This window comes from Neoarius graeffei, chromosome 8, assembly GCF_027579695.1.
Source record: "Neoarius graeffei isolate fNeoGra1 chromosome 8, fNeoGra1.pri, whole genome shotgun sequence".
Classification (NCBI taxonomy): domain Eukaryota; kingdom Metazoa; phylum Chordata; class Actinopteri; order Siluriformes; family Ariidae; genus Neoarius; species Neoarius graeffei.
This window is the reverse complement of record NC_083576.1, coordinates 27,044,509-27,062,370: the sequence shown is the minus strand read 5'-3', so window position 1 is coordinate 27,062,370 and position 17,862 is coordinate 27,044,509. Positions and strand designations below refer to the sequence as shown.

At 42.3% G+C, this 17,862-nt stretch overlaps 1 protein-coding gene across 2 annotated transcripts in view; it reads right to left on the bottom strand.

Annotated features, from left to right (window-relative positions):
* pls3 (plastin 3 (T isoform)) overlaps positions 1-17,862 on the bottom strand; it is a 100,018-nt gene that overhangs the window by 62,899 nt on the left and 19,257 nt on the right. The window contains exon 1 of one of the 2 annotated variants that reach the window (XM_060927498.1): positions 17,415-17,511. The exons of the other annotated variant lie outside the window; for it this stretch is intronic. The gene's annotated coding sequence lies outside the window, so the exon portion shown is untranslated. Of the gene's footprint in view, positions 1-17,414; positions 17,512-17,862 lie in introns of those variants that run through there. 2 annotated transcript variants of the gene reach the window in all.

The following is a 17,862-nucleotide window of genomic DNA, read 5'->3' as shown; positions in this document are numbered from 1 at the left end:
TGGCGTATTCCTTTAACAACTCCGTCCCCGCTGACGTAAGCGGTTCTTTCCTCTGGCCCAGCAAAGAATTGGTGCTAGCCTGGAAGCGTTTTTTTCTGGCTCTAGAGCCAGTTCTTTGTCAGTGGAAACAGAAAACCCGGTTCCAAACTAAGCACTGGCCCCGAACCAGCCCTGTAACTGCTTTGGTGGAAAAGGGGCAACAATAAAGGTTTCTCAGCAACTCTGTATAAGGGTGGATGTCCTAACACAGACTCAAAAGTGAAGCGAAAATATCTCCAATGCTCTCTAGTGGTTGGCTGCAGTACAATTTTTAACCCCGCCCATTCCCATGTTCGGGATTTTTATTCCAAGTGATATCACAACTTATTCCAGCATTAGTGTTTTGCCACTTGCACAAGTTCAGAGGACCTTTAGATCACCACCAGTATTTTCCTTTTGCATTTTACGCATTTATAGGGGATATTTAGTGATAAATAAAAAGGGCGTGATCGATGAAGTGACTGATAGCCTTACCATGCCTCATGAACGCACACACTCCAAGACAGACCTGGAACTCTGGGCAACTCTGTAGCAAAGATGCAGAACAATGTCTGCTTGTGCAGTAAAGTGCTCCAACAGACTCTCAGAGCTAGCTCTTTTAGGTGATATTATAACTAGCAAGCCACCAGGAGTGAAAGTGATTGCATAAACCAAAGCAGCTAACACGAGCCAAATTTCATAACCAGTTACTCCTTTTTAAATGAACTAACCAACTAAACAAGCGGAGGATATGAGCAGTTTACATTTTTCAGACGGATAACATGGTGAGGGCATTGATCAGAGGTAGATGAACATCATGGAGAGCGGTGATTTTTTCCTGAAAACATAGGTGGTGTTGAATAAATGTCTGCTGTTTACCATTATATTTTCAGTTGCTACCTTAAATTAGCTACTAAAACTTAAATTACTTTGATTAAGATGACGGATTATGTCTCTATGGACGTGAACGTATACTAACATGGGCGGGTGAGAGGTGGACACTGCACATGCTCTGCCTCTGAGGTCTCCACTTCAGACAGTGGGCATACCAGTTTAAAAAAAAAAAAAAAAAACCTCAGTCTGAGTGGCATTTATATTCTGTCTTTATGCGAAGAAGAATTGGACTGTAGCTCTTACAGTGACTTGCAGCCACTCAGACTGCATGCTGCTGAACCTCACGCCCACATGCACGAATCAAGTTTAAACAAATACAGTGGTAGGATACATGATGGCAAGTGAACACAGGCCTGAGAGTGAGTGACCATCTATTCATGACAACACTCAGTACGTTTACATGCACATCCAAATCAAGCTGCTGTCGATAATCGAGCAAAGGGTCCCAGCAGGGGTGCCAGAGAAATCCAATCCTACATGCACACAAGGAAATCGAGCTATTGTGTGAGGTACATTGTGCACCCGAGCCACAGGTGGCGCTACACGCCCCATCGTGTTGGTACACTTCTGGTTGTCGTCATGAAGAGCTATTCAAGAGTATAAACAAAGTTATCAGTTCCGTGTTCACAAGAAGTGTGTTTGTACGAACAGAAGTGTTCCTAATAAAATGGCCACTAAGTTGACGTTGATCTGTAATGGTGAACATATCAACTGTTAGCCTGCTAACATGCTAATAACTTACCAACTAATTGGAAATGGGTGCGTACATGCCCAGACACAAGTGTTCCTAATAAAGTGGCAGCTAAGGTGAAGTGTCATGCCGACTGAGGCTGTTTTTTTTTTTTGTTTCGACCGAGGCTGTTGTGTTTCCCGCTTGTGGTCTCGTCACTCCCGGAAGGGGCAGTACTGAAGTAAGTAGCTCGACTACGTAGCTCGATAGGGTATACATGCACTAAGTAGCTCGGCAAAAATCGCATAATCTAGGTCGTGTAGCTCGATTACAAGAAATCAAGTTCAGTTCAATTTCAGTAAGGTGTTTCCATACCATTTAGAACTTCGATTTCAGTCGAGCAACGGCAGAAATTCGATTTTCTCTATGTGCATGTAAACGCACTGACTGTTCTAAAAGCAAGTCTACCATATTCCATAAAGGTGCTTCGGATCTTCGGACCAAGTGTGAAGTATTTTGCTGTTTGCCGACAATGAAAACTGGAAACACTACTAATATGTTCTACCATTTGAAAAAACCCACAAAGCTGAACACAGAGCACAGGGTGCAGCAGATCAGTAACCTGGGTTCAGGAGATTCCTGTTAGCCAGGCTCTAGGCTTGTTTTCATCACGCTACAGATTTTCAGGAGAGAGAAATAAAACCTCCTCCTCCTTTTTGACTTTCATGTTGTAACTATAATGCATGCTCTCAAAACCCACCACCAGCTGCACTACGCACATCAGCTGAGGAGCAACGCTGCTGTCAGTAAAACAGCATTATGTACAGATGTCAACAATACACGATCTTTTCTGAAAATCGGGCTCACACTAGTATGAAAATACTCATGAAATCTATAATAAAAATCTCCCACTTACTGCACAATCACCACAACATAAACAGTTGACAGGAGGAAAAGACATTAACCAGACTCAAATTACATTTTAAGTGTGGTGTGAAAAGGAAAAAACACTACAGTTCAAACTACAAAAGCTATTCCCACCCTATTATTTAGAATTTTATTCTGAAACATTTTAGCAGGGCTCGACATTAACGGTTGTCCGCTTGTCCGGGACAAGTGATACTTAATGTCGGACAAGCTCATCGTCTCAGTTACTTGTCCGATCGGACAAGTGCCAAAAATACGCCGATATTTGGGTTACATATCAAATTTATCAGTTTATTCACATGATTTCCGAAGCATCTCACTCGCCATATTGTTTTGATGAATCGCCGGATGTTTCTATTCGGAAAGAGCGATGTGCGCATGTGTAATATTCCACTTGCGAAACCGGCCAATACCGCTTTGTGTAAACGGTCGTTTATAATTTGTTTTAATCGTGTCATACACATGGATTTGTTGACATTTCTGTTGGCGGGATCATTATTCAACTGTATATTTACGTTGAGTATGTGGTAATTTCCAAATCTTTGAATAATTGTTGATGGTGTTCATTATATAGCCGAGCATGTGCTGGCAGGGAACGTGCGCCTGCATGCGTGTGGATTGACAGGGAGTGAGGTAGAAGTGGGGAAAGTTATCTATGAAATACCAAGCTGTCAAATAGCTGCTAATTAGGTTACCGGCTGTATTAACTAATTAGTAATGGGAGTTTAGGGATTTGAAACATAGGACTCTATAATTTAGATATAATTATGGATTATTTGAAATTATCTTTTTTTGACCATTAAATACCATACAGGAGCCACACTGAATAATTAGACAACAATTAATCAGCGGAGGATATATATTCAAAATTAATAATTTAAAAGTGAAAATATATATAATTTTAATTTTCTGGTTTTCAATTTCTCATAAATAAATTAACAATTGATGGAGTCCAATTGATGGAGCAGAACTCAAGGGTTGATGGATGAAGATGAATAGAAACTATTTGTATCCATTCATCTGTGAGTCAGTAGAGGTGTGGAGGTTTTCATAAGATATATTCTCGTCATTTGATAACTAGATTTCAGTGTATAATAAGTGATTTACAGTATTAAGTCAATTTTGTTATCAGTTTTTATTTGTAGCATTGTTATTTGTGATCTCAAGTCATAAATTTTATGATAATGTTACTTTTTGTGATATTGTTACTGAACTGCAGAGTACTGATCTGTGTATACATAATGGTTAGAGTTTCTGGATCTCATAGTATAGTTATTTTGTTCTTAAAACTTTATGTTCCTAATTTCTACTCTATTGGAATATATTGCTTCTGAACTTCAGCATAATAATTGGTGAATTATGGTATCAGTCGGGGCGGCACGGTGGTGTAGTGGTTAGCGCTGTCGCCTCACAGCAAGAAGGTCCGGGTTCGAGCCCCATGGCCGGCGAGGGCCTTTCTGTGCGGAGTTTGCATGTTCTCCCCGTGTCCTTGTGGGTTTCCTCCGAGTGCTCCGGTTTCCCCCACAGTCCAAAGACATGCAGGTTAGGTTAACTGGTGACTAAATTGACCGTAGGTGTGAATGTGAATGGTTGTCTGTGTCTGTCACGTAGGTCGCGTTAACCGACAATTGTCAGTCATTGACGGATTTTTTTAGCTATGACGGAAAAATCTGAAGGCCGTCGGTCATTTTGACGGATGTTTACCGTTACCATTACCAATAATAGCCTAATAACAATAACAAAACAATGAAACACACAATTGAAATGATTGGCAAGTTGTGGCAGAGTTTTCTTACATACAGTATACATAGTCTTCACTGCCGTCACTTTCAATCTGAGCCGACGTTGCAGCAGTCTTGATGTTCAGTGCATAGGCTACTCATGTATACTTTGTAGCCACTGCGCAAGGCTGTTCCCCCCCATCGCGCTCCTGACCGCGCTCTGACTTTTCTAACCACTAGCACAGTGAGATGTATTAATGTTTCCCTTCTCTGCAGAAGACGTCATTTTTGCTATTTAAAAAAAAAAAGAGATGCATTGGGTTGTTTGTATCGTTTCCCTGCCTGTACGTCTTAATGCAATAGCGCTCATTTAGGCTAGTTGTTTTCTTGTTTTTAAAATGAAAAATGCCGATTTATTGTATTCTTCCCCAGCAAGCTTAGGAACATCACTGCTCGAATATCTGCTAAACTATCATTTTAATGAGAGCACGGGTAGACAAACTAACATTTAAACATAACTTCGTTTTATTTAAGACCTTCCGTGTCAGCCCACTACGGGTCACTGCGGGGTGCAGCTGCACCACTGGTGCAGAAAGACCGCATGCTGCAGGATTTCCTCCCTATGGAGAGTACTAGCAGGGTCGGGAAATCCAACTTTCAGAGGCTCTTGCCGGCTTCTGATCACTTCCCTGGGAAAAAGGTTTCCCGACTTCAGAACTTTGGCTGAAGTGGTGCTGGTTATTCCAGTCTCCAGTGTCGCAGCAGAGCGCGGGTTCAGCCTTCAGAATAAAATTAAACCGTCAATGAGAAGTCGTCTGTCCGAGGCAAAGACACAAAATTTAATGACAAATGCCTCGGCAGCAGTCTCCATTGACGACTTTGATTATGCACAAGCGAGCTCCCAATTTAAATCCATGCGGGCCAGAAGGAAGGTTTGAGCTCACGCAAACAGGTCAAATTGTCACTTAAATCGTTGTAGTGGACTGTTCATATTTTAACTGCAATTGTCTTGCTACGTTGTAAAATAACATTGTTCATATGCCCGTTAAGGCACAACAGCCGCAATGTTTTTAGCGGAGGGAAAGTGGGTTCACAAGTGACCGAACATCAGAATCTCTGTTCATCTTTTTGCATCATAAATAAATGATTAAATAATACAAGCTTGTTCTGTGAATTAATTTTTAAATGAAAATGAGTCCATGAAAACACAAGTTATTAAATATATAGCATTTATAGCCTATATACATTGTCATTTAAAAGTTAAAATAAAATGACAGATAATAATGGACAATGACGGAATTTTTACGACCCTGTCTGTCAAAATGACGGACAATGAAAAAGTCTAACGCAACCACTGATGTGTCAGCCCTGTGATGACCTGGCGACTTGTCCAGGGTGTACCCCGCCTTTCGCCCGTAGTCAGCTGGGATAGGCTCCAGCTTGCCTGCGACCCTGTAGAAGGATAAAGCGGCTAGAGATAATGAGATGGTATCAGTCTGTTTTACTATATTTTTCAACTTTTGCCTCAGTATATCAAGTATTGATTACTTTTGATTCATAGATATTATGCATATGTTGTGAATTCGGAAACAAATGCCATAAAGATTGTTGGGTTACAAATAGTTTTTTTTTTCTCAAATATTTTTCGGACAAGTCAACTTCATATTCGGACAAGTAAATTTCCTTTCAACTTGCCCGACAGGACAAGTGGTTTCAAAAGTTAATGTAGAGCCCTGTTTAGGCCTTGGCTTCATCCACTAGCCAATAGGAAAACTCAGGTCCAGGCATATTTCAAAAACTTAATTTCTCAGTCAGCAACACAAGCCAAGGCAGATCAGCACACTCCTTTTTATCTGAACTCTTCCTAATATCGTGTTTTTGAACACCTACTGACCATAATACTGGACTTACCAATCAGCAATGGAAATGATAGGGCTGGAAAATGAGTTTGACGTTCTGTTCGGGAGGAATGAAAGTTCATTTTCATTGTGTGACAAATTATCAGTAAGTTACTGAGCATGGAACACACACTATCTTCCACTCCATACACATGGTATCTTATACCTACATTTTTATCTATTAATGTACAGTGGTATGCAGAAGTTTGGGCACACCTAGTCAAAATTGCTGTTACTGTGAACAGTTAAGCAAGTTGAAGATGAAATGATCTCCAAAAGGCATAAAGTTAAAGATGACTCATTCCCTTTATATTTTAAGCAAAAACAATTTATCTTTTACATTTTCAAAATGACAAAAGGAAAAGGGTCCAAAGCAAAAGTTTGGGCACCCTGCATGGTTAGTACCTAGTAACAACCCCTTTGACAAGTATCACAGCTTGTCAATACTGTGTAGCCAGCTAATAATCTTTCAGTTCTTACCTGGGGGATTTTCACACATTCGTCCTTGCAAAAGGCTTCCAGTTCTACAAGTTTCTTGGGCTGTCTAGCATGCACAGCTCTTTTGAGATCTATCCACAGATTTTCCATGATGTTTAGGTCAGGGGACTGTGAGGGCCAGGGCAAAACCTTCAGCTAGTGCCTCTTGAGGTATTCCATTGTAGATTTTGAGGTGTGTTTTGGATCATCATCTTATTGTAGGACCCATCCTCTTTTTAACTTCAACTTTTTTACAAATGGTGTGATGTTTGCTTCCAGAATTTGCTGGTATTTATTCGAATCCATGCTTCCCTCGACCAATGAAACATGCCCTGTGCCACTGGCTGCAACACAACCCCAAAGCAGGATCGATCCACACCCATGCTTCAGAGTTGGAGAGGTGTTCTTTTCCCGGAATTTGGCACCCTTTTTTTCTCCAAACATACCTTTGCACATTGTGGCCAAAAAGTTCTATTTTGATTTCATCAGTCCACAGGACTTGTTTCCAAAATGCATCAGGCTTATTTAGATGTTCATTTGCAAATTTCAGACGATGAATTTTGTGGCTAGGACGCAGGAATGGTTTTCTTCTGAGGACTCTTCCATGAAGGCCATATTTGTTCAGGTGTCGCTGCACAGTAGAACAGTGCACCACCACTCCAGGGTCTGCTAAAGCTTTCTGAAGGTCTTTTGCAGTCAAACAGGTTTTTTTTTTTATTTGCCTTTCTAGCAATCCAATGAGCAGTTCTTTCAGAAAGTTTTCGCCTTCCAGACCTCACCTTGATCACTGTTTCTGTTAACTGCCATTTCTATAACATTACAATCTGAGGAAACAGCTACCTGAAAACACTTGGCTACGTTCTTGTAGCCTTCTCCTGCTCTGTGAGCATCAATTATTTTATTGTTCAGAACGCGAGGGAGTTGCTTAGAGGAGCCCATGGCTGTTGATTTTAGGGACAAGTTTGAGGAGTCAGAGAATTTATACAGCTTTCAAATCTGCATCATCTGACCTTTCCTAATGAAGAATTTGAACAAGCCACAGCTCAATAAGCTAATTAAGGTCTGGAACCTTGGTAAAAAAGTTACCTGAGAACTCAAATGTATTGGGGTGCCCAAACTTTCACATGGTGTTCCTTTTCTTTTTTCACTCTCCAATTGTACAAAAGAAAAATACACAAATCTTGCAGAAAACGCTGAGGGGAAAAAAAAAAACAAGTGTCTTTATGCCTTTTGGTGATCAGTTCATCTTCTCACTTAACTATTCACAGTAACACATTTTCAGTCAGGGTGCCCAAACTTTTGCATGCCACTAAACATTCTCATTCTGGTGTGTTTGTCCAACAATATTGAGGTATTTCACCCACGTGACCAAGTCACATGATGCAGCCATTTTGGACAGCACGCTTAAGGCTACGTTTACATTAGACCGTATCTGTCTCGTTTTCTTCGCGGACGCACTGTCCGTTTACATTAAACCCCCTGGAAAAGCCAGGAAACGGGAATCCGCCAGCGTCCACGTATTCAATCCAGATCGTGTCAGCTCCGGTGCTGTGTAAACATTCAGAATACGCGAATACGCTGTGCTGAGCTCTAGCTGGCATCTCATTGGACAACGTCACTGTGACATCCACCTTCCTGATTCGCTGGCGTTGGTCATGTGACGCGACTGCTGAAAAACGGCGCGGACTTCCGCCTTGTATCACCTTTCATTAAAGAGTATAAAAGTATGAAAATACTGCAAATACTGATGCAAATACTGCCCATTGTGTAGTTATGATTGTCTTTAGGCTTGCCATCCTTCCACTTGCAAGTGGTAAGTGATGTGCGCTGGGATCACACACACAGCGGCTCAGTCCCGAATCGTGGCTTGTGCACTTCACTCGCGCGCTGTGTGAGCTGCGCAGGGCCGGAGTGCGCACCCTCCAGAGGGCACTCACTGTTCAGGGCGGAGTGATTTGGAGCGCAGGATGCCTGCGGAGCCGAGCGTATCCGCGTATTGGTGTTGCTGTGTGCACGGCTAACGGTTTTAGTGTAAACACGAATCGTTTTAAGAACATTAATCTGATGATCCGCTGATTCGACGTAATGTAAACGTAGCCTAAGTCCTTCAGTGCAAGGCAGTATGAGACGGTGGAGACCTTTGCACATTTTAACAAGAAAGTAAGCGGTGATTCGTGTTAAATTGGATCTGTCTTTTATCACAAAACACTGTACCCAGCCTTGGTATGGAGCCAAGGTTGTCGACAGAAGTCAACAGTTTGATGAAGAATGACCCCAGCAGTTTAAAACGGTACAAGGTCGGCTATGTTCACAACACTGTCTTGTTACTCAGGGGATCCGAGATCCCCTGAAACAGACATGAGATCCTTTGAAAACATGATTTGGGAAATGTTGGGGGGGGGGGGGGGGGGGTGTCTCTAAAATATTGGCAAAATGATGTTTATTGACATAGCAACCGTGTGTAAACGGGAAACATTTGCATATCCGAAGTGTTGTGTTTACACGACAACGACTGCTGCTGCCAGGTTGGTTGTTGAGTAGCCTGACTTTTTTTTTCCTTGCGTGTGGTATCATTGTTGACGCGAGGTTGTTTTTTGAACATGCCAATGCGGACACGATTTCCCCTGATGAGTTACGACTTCAGACGCGATGCGTGTGTGGAGTCCGCATGATATGTGCGTAAGATAGGCTTCTCATGTGTTTGGAGACCCGCGCTCTTTTTTCTTTTTTTTCCTCTCTCTCTTTTTACTTAATTTCCCTGTTTATTTCTGTGTCCCGTTTCTTTCTCGCCTCTGTTATTGCGTTTTATGTCTGATGTCTGCTACATGCAACCCTAGACAAATTAACACTGCCTTGTTTCACTGCTCAGATGGGTTAACAAACACTGACCCATTTACTTTTTGCTATATATTTTATCAAAATTGCGTTAACTGATAAACTAACCTGAAAGGAAATGATCACTGCAAAGTCTGGAGTACTCTGTTGGCTCCCAATCCTGTCTTTTCACAGCTGTAATCCCTCTTGTCTGGGTCAATAGTAAACCGGTAGTGATGTGTCGGTCGCGAACGATCCGGTTCAAAGAGCCGGCTCTTTGAAGTGAACGACGGGAGCCGGCTCTTCGGTGGGAGCCGAATTATTTTTTTGTCCTTAGGTGCCTCAGAGAGACTTTCACAAAAAAAGTTGCTGTCTGATTGTGTCGGTGTTGTCTATTACCATTCAAAGGAAAAAAAGTAGCATGGTGTACGCCTACTTTTTTTGGTTGATGTCATTCACAGCTGCGAAAATACGAAAATTGGTGTAATGCTTAAAGCTGTGGAGCGCAGGGGAGAGGAGTCCGTGAGGCACCTGAGGAGGGGAAAATCAGCTGTGTATTTTATATTGGTAATATAACACAGTTACACTGCTATACTTTACAAAGCTTTACAATGGCTACAAAAACTAAAAAATAAAATGGAAAACATCCTATTGATAAAATATAAATAATAATGTAATTAATTAACTAGTTAATTGCAGCAATTAAATCAAAAATAAAATCTCAGGAGCCGTTTGGGAGCCGAAAGAGCCGGCTCCTTATAGTAAGAAGAGCCAAAAGACCTGGCTCCCGAAAAAGAGCCGAAATTCCCATCACTAGAAACCGGTAAAAGGAGCGTCCTGCACACTGTCCCTGTCTGTTGTGGCAGCCCACAGTACAACAAGCAAACACCATGGTTATTTATATAGAGTGCTTTCTGACAAATTAATCTATCCTAGGTGTCTGTAACAATTTTTCAAGCCGGTTCTCCCTCTGTCTGCAGCGTTAGTATGTAGCTTGACGTTCAAAATGGCGGACACCGGGGCGTCACGTGACCCTGTGACGTCAGGTGAAATACCTCAATACTGGAGGGGTGGGGGTGATTAACATGTCAAAAGCACCCTTTATGCAAATCAGACTGAATCATTTTTCTTCTAGCATACAGGAATTCATACAGTGCCTTTTCCACTTAAAACTGTTACATATTTTATTTAACAGCATTCTAACCATTCAGGAAGATGCGAGGCTAGGCACAAAACTGGTATTTATTTTTTTCCCCATCCTCTAATCTGAGAAGCATAGCCACAGGGATGAGAATGGGACATTTAAAAAAAAAAAAAAAACCCTCTGAAATGTCTGCCAAGGGCAAAAAATTGAGCATAATGTCCCCTTACGCCGGCCTAGGGGGCATTTGCCCAATTCACAATCCCCCTTTCCCACACATACATACATACGTACACACGTACGTACGTACGTACGTACGTACGTACGTACACATTTATTCATATATATGAATAAATGTTCAAATTCAATGATGCTTTAAAATGTTTATAAACTTTAAGATAACAAATCCCTACAGATATAATTATATATGAAGTAACCGTAACAATATATTACATTCCTCCTGACTAGGGCTGTGCGATATGGGAAAAAATGAATATCCCGATACATTTTCTCCATTTCACGATATACATCTCGATATATTTAAATCTCCTCTAAAGGACCCCATGAAATCTAACTTTTACTCTTTCCTGTTTTCACTACAATCCCTGCAGATTAAATAACATTCTTGGTTAACTTTACAGGTGGTTTTCAACAACACATTTTAAATTTTCATGTTAGTGATTAATCACAATTGAACTGAAATAAGACTATTTTTATTCAACAAAGATGTGGCACAAACTGCAAAAACAATCTTGAAAATTGCAACAAAGGGGCAATACAATACAGAGCTGCTCAGAGCTCAAATCAATATCAAATCAAATTAGTGCAAGCTCAACACTGAGAAAGGCATTTAGCCTAAATAAGAAAAGTGCTCATTCATTAAATTTAAAAAAAAAAAAAAAAAAGATCTCCAAGCTATTAACCTGACTACTGAGAACCACTGGAACATTCACAATAGAGAGAGAGATTGAGGGAGAGAAGAGAGAGATCTGCAAAACATAATTTCTCTTTACACACTTTTGAACTGAATGTTTTCTGGCTCTGCCTCTCATGTGTATAATTCCGGTATTGCCTTCTCTGTAAAATGTCTGCGACCAGGCAACTCATATTTGGGATCAAGTGTGTTTAGTAATTTTTGGAAGCCTGGTTTTTCCACTATACTAATTGGGATCATGTCTTCGGCAATGATGTTAGTGATTGCATCCGTTATAGCTCTCCATCTCTGACTCGTTTTCTCATATGGGGTGGCTTTGGAGAACGAGGCCGCTATGGTCATTTGTTTAGCTTGTGTGTGTGTGTGTGTGGGGGGGGGGGGGGGGGTTTAGCTCGTGGGCAAGTAGTTCGGAGTTTAAGAGACTCTTCATACTGTACTGGGTGAGTTTTCAGGTGATGGAACACATTTGTAGTGCTGCTGCCTTTCGTGATGACAGTTTTTTTTTTGCACACTTTACAAACTGGCATTTGCTGTTCCACATCCTCCTCGCGATATCCAAAAAACTGCCAGATGACTGACCCCTTACTAGTTCATTTAGGAACCAATTCGTCCGCTTCCATTTTTAATTTGTCACTGAAATTGACAGAGCTTACTTATGGCCCTTTTCCACTACCCTTTTCAGCTCACTTCAGCCCGACACGGCTCGCGTTTCAATTACCTTAGAGCAGCACGACTCAGCTCGCTTCAGTCCTGCTTAGCACCCAAAACTCACACGGTTTTGGAGTGGGGCTGAAGCGAGCCAAACCGAGCCGAGTGGGGCTAGGGGCGTGAGCAGACACTCCCCTGTGCACTGATTGGTGAGGAGGAGTGTCCTCACATGTCCACACACGCCCCGCGAGCACGCTGGGATCTGTAAACACCGTAAACCCGGAAGAAGAATTACGAGAATTTCTGAAGCCTTATGCACCTCGCCTCATCTATACGCTCTTGCCAGTATCTGTTGGCATTGTCGGTGACAAGCCACAGCACCAAGACCAGCAACACTAACGACTCCATGTTTATTGTTTACTATCCGGGTCGTGAGACTACCGCTTAAAAGATCACTGATGTCACTGTTTGCGCCGCCTAACGACATCACGTGACGTTCACCCACTTTCGCTAACTCCACCCAATGTGTCCACCCACTTCCAGCCAGCACGGTTCAGCGCGGTTGTAGTCGAAATGCAACTCCAACAGCCCCGCTCAGCTCGACTCAGCCCAACTCAGCACAGCACGGCTCAGCCGCGTTGGTAGTGGAAAAGCGGCAATGGTAGCCTATGCAACACCAGCGATTGAACGAACTGAGTCAGCACTGTAAACCGAAACTAGGAAATCTTCCCGCAAGCAGTGTTGCCAGATACTGCTTACGTTTTCCAGCCCAAAATATGTTCAAAACCCGCCAAAATGCACTTAAAACCGCCCAATCTGGCAACACAACCGAAACTAGAAAATCTTCCCGGAAGTTCCTTTCAGCACCGAGATTGGTTGGCGAGTGTGTGACGTTATTGGTTTTTTTTTTACCCTTAGGCAGCCTCTCACGTTACTGCCTGAGGGACAGGGAGAAAGCCACAGGAAAATGTTTTAAACAAACACAACAAACACGAAACAAACGCAAGTCGGAAGATGACCATAAAATACTCGATAGTTACGATATAATAATTTTATGTATCACACACAGAATTTTCGGAGATATATCGAGTATATTCGATATATCGCACAGCCCTACTCCTGACTATCTTTGACAATTTAAGTAAAACGTACCTTTGTGCTTTTTTGTTTTGATGTGCTCCTGGATGTTTCTAGCTCCTCTGTTTCCATAATTGATCATATCTGAGCACAGAATACACAGAACCTTTCCTGACACGTCCACTTTTCGGATATGTTCCGTCAGGCACGTCGTCACAGTTTGTGTCCCTATCTGCACGGTAACACTATCATCGAGCCATGCCCATCGGAAACAGTTCTTTATCCCATTCGATTTATCGATTTCCCTGGCACGATCCTCATTTTTGCGGTCCAAAACTTTTGCCATATTGGCGAAGTAACTTTGAAAACTAACCAAAATAACTAGAACTTAAGAAGTGATCAAAACCGTGTACGTATAGCTTGTTTCTCTGTGAATTGTAGATCAGGCTTTCGTCTAAACCGGGGAACAGGGGCACTGTGCCCTCTTACTCTCGGCATGCGCCCTCTTACCGAAATGCCGATTGAACCCCAAGTCACACTTAGGCCATGCACTTATATGCTACTGCACAACATGCAATCTTTCTCAAAATGATCTTTTCTCCATAAAAACATCCCAGCAACACCACGTTACAATGTGTCTGATCATCAAATACATTATAATTACTCCAAAAATATTCCAATCATAGTAAATACACCGCCAGACGGTGCAAAAACAATCCGAACTGGCGTTTTCCAGACTGAGGCGCCATGCTGTTTAGTTGTCGCGGCTGCTCTCGCGAGATTTGACATGGGTTACATACAAGGTCAGCTGACTTGTAGAGCGAGATTTCTCGAGACTGAATGACCTTTCACCCACCAGCGCGGGAGTTTGACCGAAGTAGTTCGTGAGTTGTTTTTGTTGACACTTGGGCATTTAATGATGTCATCCCGCGGCACGAAACGGAAGAAAGCCAAAGACTGATCGGGGCAGAAGAAGATTACTTCTTTCTTTTTCAATGTTGACAAAATTAGTTACAATTTCCCTCTCAGATAGCCTCAGAATGTCCCATTGTAGCCTCAATTTTTCAAAGGCTTCGCACGGCGGAAAGGGGGGGGGGGGGGCAAACAACCGGCACCATCCCCCCCCACTTCGCTCCCTTGCCATGGTGAGCGCCCTCATACTAAATTTTTCTAGAAAAATCCTGGAGATGAAACTAGCGCCAAAACGTTGCTGGAAATCATCGCGAGTTGTCGTTAGCATAAACATAGAAGAAAGCAATGACGATTTCTGTTATCACAGCTGCAACTAATTTTGCGATGAGCATTGCTGAAAGATGCTGCGGGCGGGCGGTCGGTCCTGCCTGCTTGTGCCACCACAAGCCTCGCCTCGACCCCTACCCCCCCTGAAATTCTCAATGGATTTACACGTTTCACAAAAATGACATTTTCAGAGGGAAAAACTCGGAATTCCGCAGATCCGCGGAAAATTCTCATCCCTGATAGCCAGTTTGGTACAGCCTCATTAATGAAACATTTTATTCCTCTTATTGCCGAGCAGTCTGACTGATAGAAACATGCATGTAACCCCCTTTCACAAATTCAATTAGACATTGCATTGCAGGGCGGCACGGTGGTGTAGTGGTTAGCGCTGTCGCCTCACAGCAAGAAGGTCCTGGGTTCGAGCCCCGGGGCCGGCAAGGGCCTTTCTGTGTGGAGTTTGCATGTTCTCCCCGTGTCCGCGTGGGTTTCCTCCGGGTGCTCCGGTTTCCCCCACAGTCCAAAGACATGCAGGTTAGGTTAACTGGTGACTCTAAATTGACCGTAGGTGTGAATGTGAGTGTGAATGGTTGTCTGTGTCTGTGTCAGCCCTGTGATGACCTGGCGACTTGTCCAGGGTGTACCCCGCCTTTCGCCCGTAGTCAGCTGGGATAGGCTCCAGCTTGCCTGCGACCCTGTAGAAGGATAGAGTGGCTAGAGATGATGAGATGAGATTGCATTGCATCACCCAATTCCACCACATCCATGAAGGAAATGATTGAACGCAAAGGATTTTAGAAGCAAAATCAGATAAATCTTATCCCACACGTAAGTAATATAACATACAACATAATGCAACACAGACAATGCACATGTTCTGTCAAGATGTTAACTAAAGCTTGATGCATCAAAACTCACCCTGGCTGCTCTGCCAATGCCGCTTTCAAAGTTCATGGATGTTCTTTTTCATATTGCCCGGTCCTGCAAACTTTATTTAAAGGGGCCTTAAAGCAAACAGGCATCTCAACCGTTATATTGTGCTGACTAACCCCCAAATATGGTTGGTACAAGTTAATCCCATGATAGCCTTTTAATGTAAAGGTAAGAAATCAATCGATGAAGGAAAATAATTAACAATTACAAGGACATATTTGGTAAGAAAAACTAATGGCAACCTAATTAAAATCCATGCGTGTGGTTTGAAATCTGCCACTGCAATTATTAATTTGTCCTCCGTTGCACTTGGGAACAGAATAGAATCAAAATGTCCACAGTAGTGCTCGATAATATTCTCTTGAGCGGAGCACTTCTAGATTCAGATTGTTTGTTGCCACATCACATTATTGTGTAGCTGGGATGTCCCTAACAGTCACGTCACTGGCTCACAGAAAATGAAAGATTTCCGGTTGCTTTGAAGCTCTTGCCACTTTTGGTCTGAATGCACCATCAGATGCATGGGTATGTAAAATGATGAAAATTTCACTCCAGTGCTTTCTTATCTGAGCAATCCACATACCACTAATCATAAAGAGACACACCAAGACATCTCAGCAATGTGCACCTCCAAGCAGAAGAAAAGCTAGACACTTTGCATCCCAAACCAGACGCAAAAAAGGAAAGTGGAAGAAATAACGTTGCAAACAACATTTACATAACTGGTAAATGTTAACAGACAGAGCTTAGGCTAACCATTTGCTTAATTCTGGCACAACCAAAAGTGTGGGTATATTTTTTCTCTGATCACTTTCCATACTGTCTATGTTAACCTGTCCTGGAATCACAAAAACCACACCCTGTATGGAAAAGGCAGCACAAATCCAATGCGCACCATGTGCATTCTCACACACACACCTACTGACCAAGATTAGACCTGCCAGTCCAAATCAGGAAAAATGCCTAGTCCTAGGGATGCAGAACATTTTTGATATGCAATATAGTCCTTTCACAAATCGGTTATCTAGAAACAAGAAACAGGTTTGTATTTGTTTATACAATAAATACAAGCTCATCTGTTTTAGTCAAGCTGTAGACACTTAAAAAGTTTCACGCAGAAAAATGAAGAAAGATTTACATTCTTTGTGAGTATGCCGACTGTAAAGTTAAAATGCAGAGTTCCTGTACAAAAACATGCAAGTCAGCAATTTGCCCTACCATCTTGAGCGCATTTGTGACGTCTTTGTACAACAATAATGAAAGTATTTCGTGTTATTTTACCGTTATAAAGCACATCAGAAAAATGCTTCCAGTATTAAAATATATGAACTTCTGGGTGCGCGAAACAGACGTGCGCATGTGCAAGTACCCTACGACCATTTGTCAGGTCAGTAGACTGCTGCGTTCTGTTGACTTGGGCGGTGGGATGAAACTGGTGGACGCGCACAGGCGGAACTGCGGACCTCAGTCCCGGCGACGGTCATAATCAAGCTCAGAAGCGCACGTGCCGATCACACAACGTCACCGTTACCACATCGGACACGTTGAGGAGTGAAAGATTTCGGTTTTAGGTGATAAACAGTAAGAATTAATGAATAAATAAAGAATTCTATTAAACGTTTGCGTCTCGCGCTGTATAATAAACGGAGCTAGCTCGAGCTCAGTTATTTACTGCGCGCGAACTACTACAACACTTTTACCCCCTTACACAAATTTGAGGGGTTTTTGCCCTTTTCTTTAAACAAAGGTTTACTGTTGCCACAGGTCTGACAGGATCATAACAGCGTGAAGAAGTCGACAAAAAAACCCGAAATATTAATTAAGCGTCGAGTTTTATCTGAAACAAAAAAAAACTTAAGTTCTGAGTATGTGAGAAAAAGTTAATGGTCGTTAGCAAGCCGGCTAAATAAAGAGACGCGAGTGAGAAACTACGGCTCAGCACACACATTTCAACATATCCACGGGGGGAGGCGAAAATTAGCAAAACAAACGTATCTACAATCATAAAAGCAGACTACCAACTTACCGCTGCTCCCACACTGCTGACTCTCCAGCTGGTGTCTGACTCCCGACCTCAGCTCCTCAAATCTCTCCTCTACACTGGACAGCCAAAGTCCCACCCACTCTACTCTCATTGGTCCAAACCGTCACAACACTCAAAAGGTGTCTTTAACATGATCGGACAGATTCCTGGAAACGTGCCAGATAATCCGCCTCTACAACCACGCCCTTTTTATGTAACCTCACAGCTCACTCTCGAATTAGAAAAGTTTAAAAGTTACCTGTTGATTGTAGTGTACAATTGAAACTTTGTTTTGAGCAATTCACTGCCCTTCTCCTAGTGGCTGATTTGAAGCTACTTGAAACATAGTGTTTATCTAAATATAGGTTCCTGACTATTCCTAGTCGTTCCACTAATATGCACCAAACGCCCTTTTCTGACTATATAATGCTCTGCTAGATTGTAATAGAGG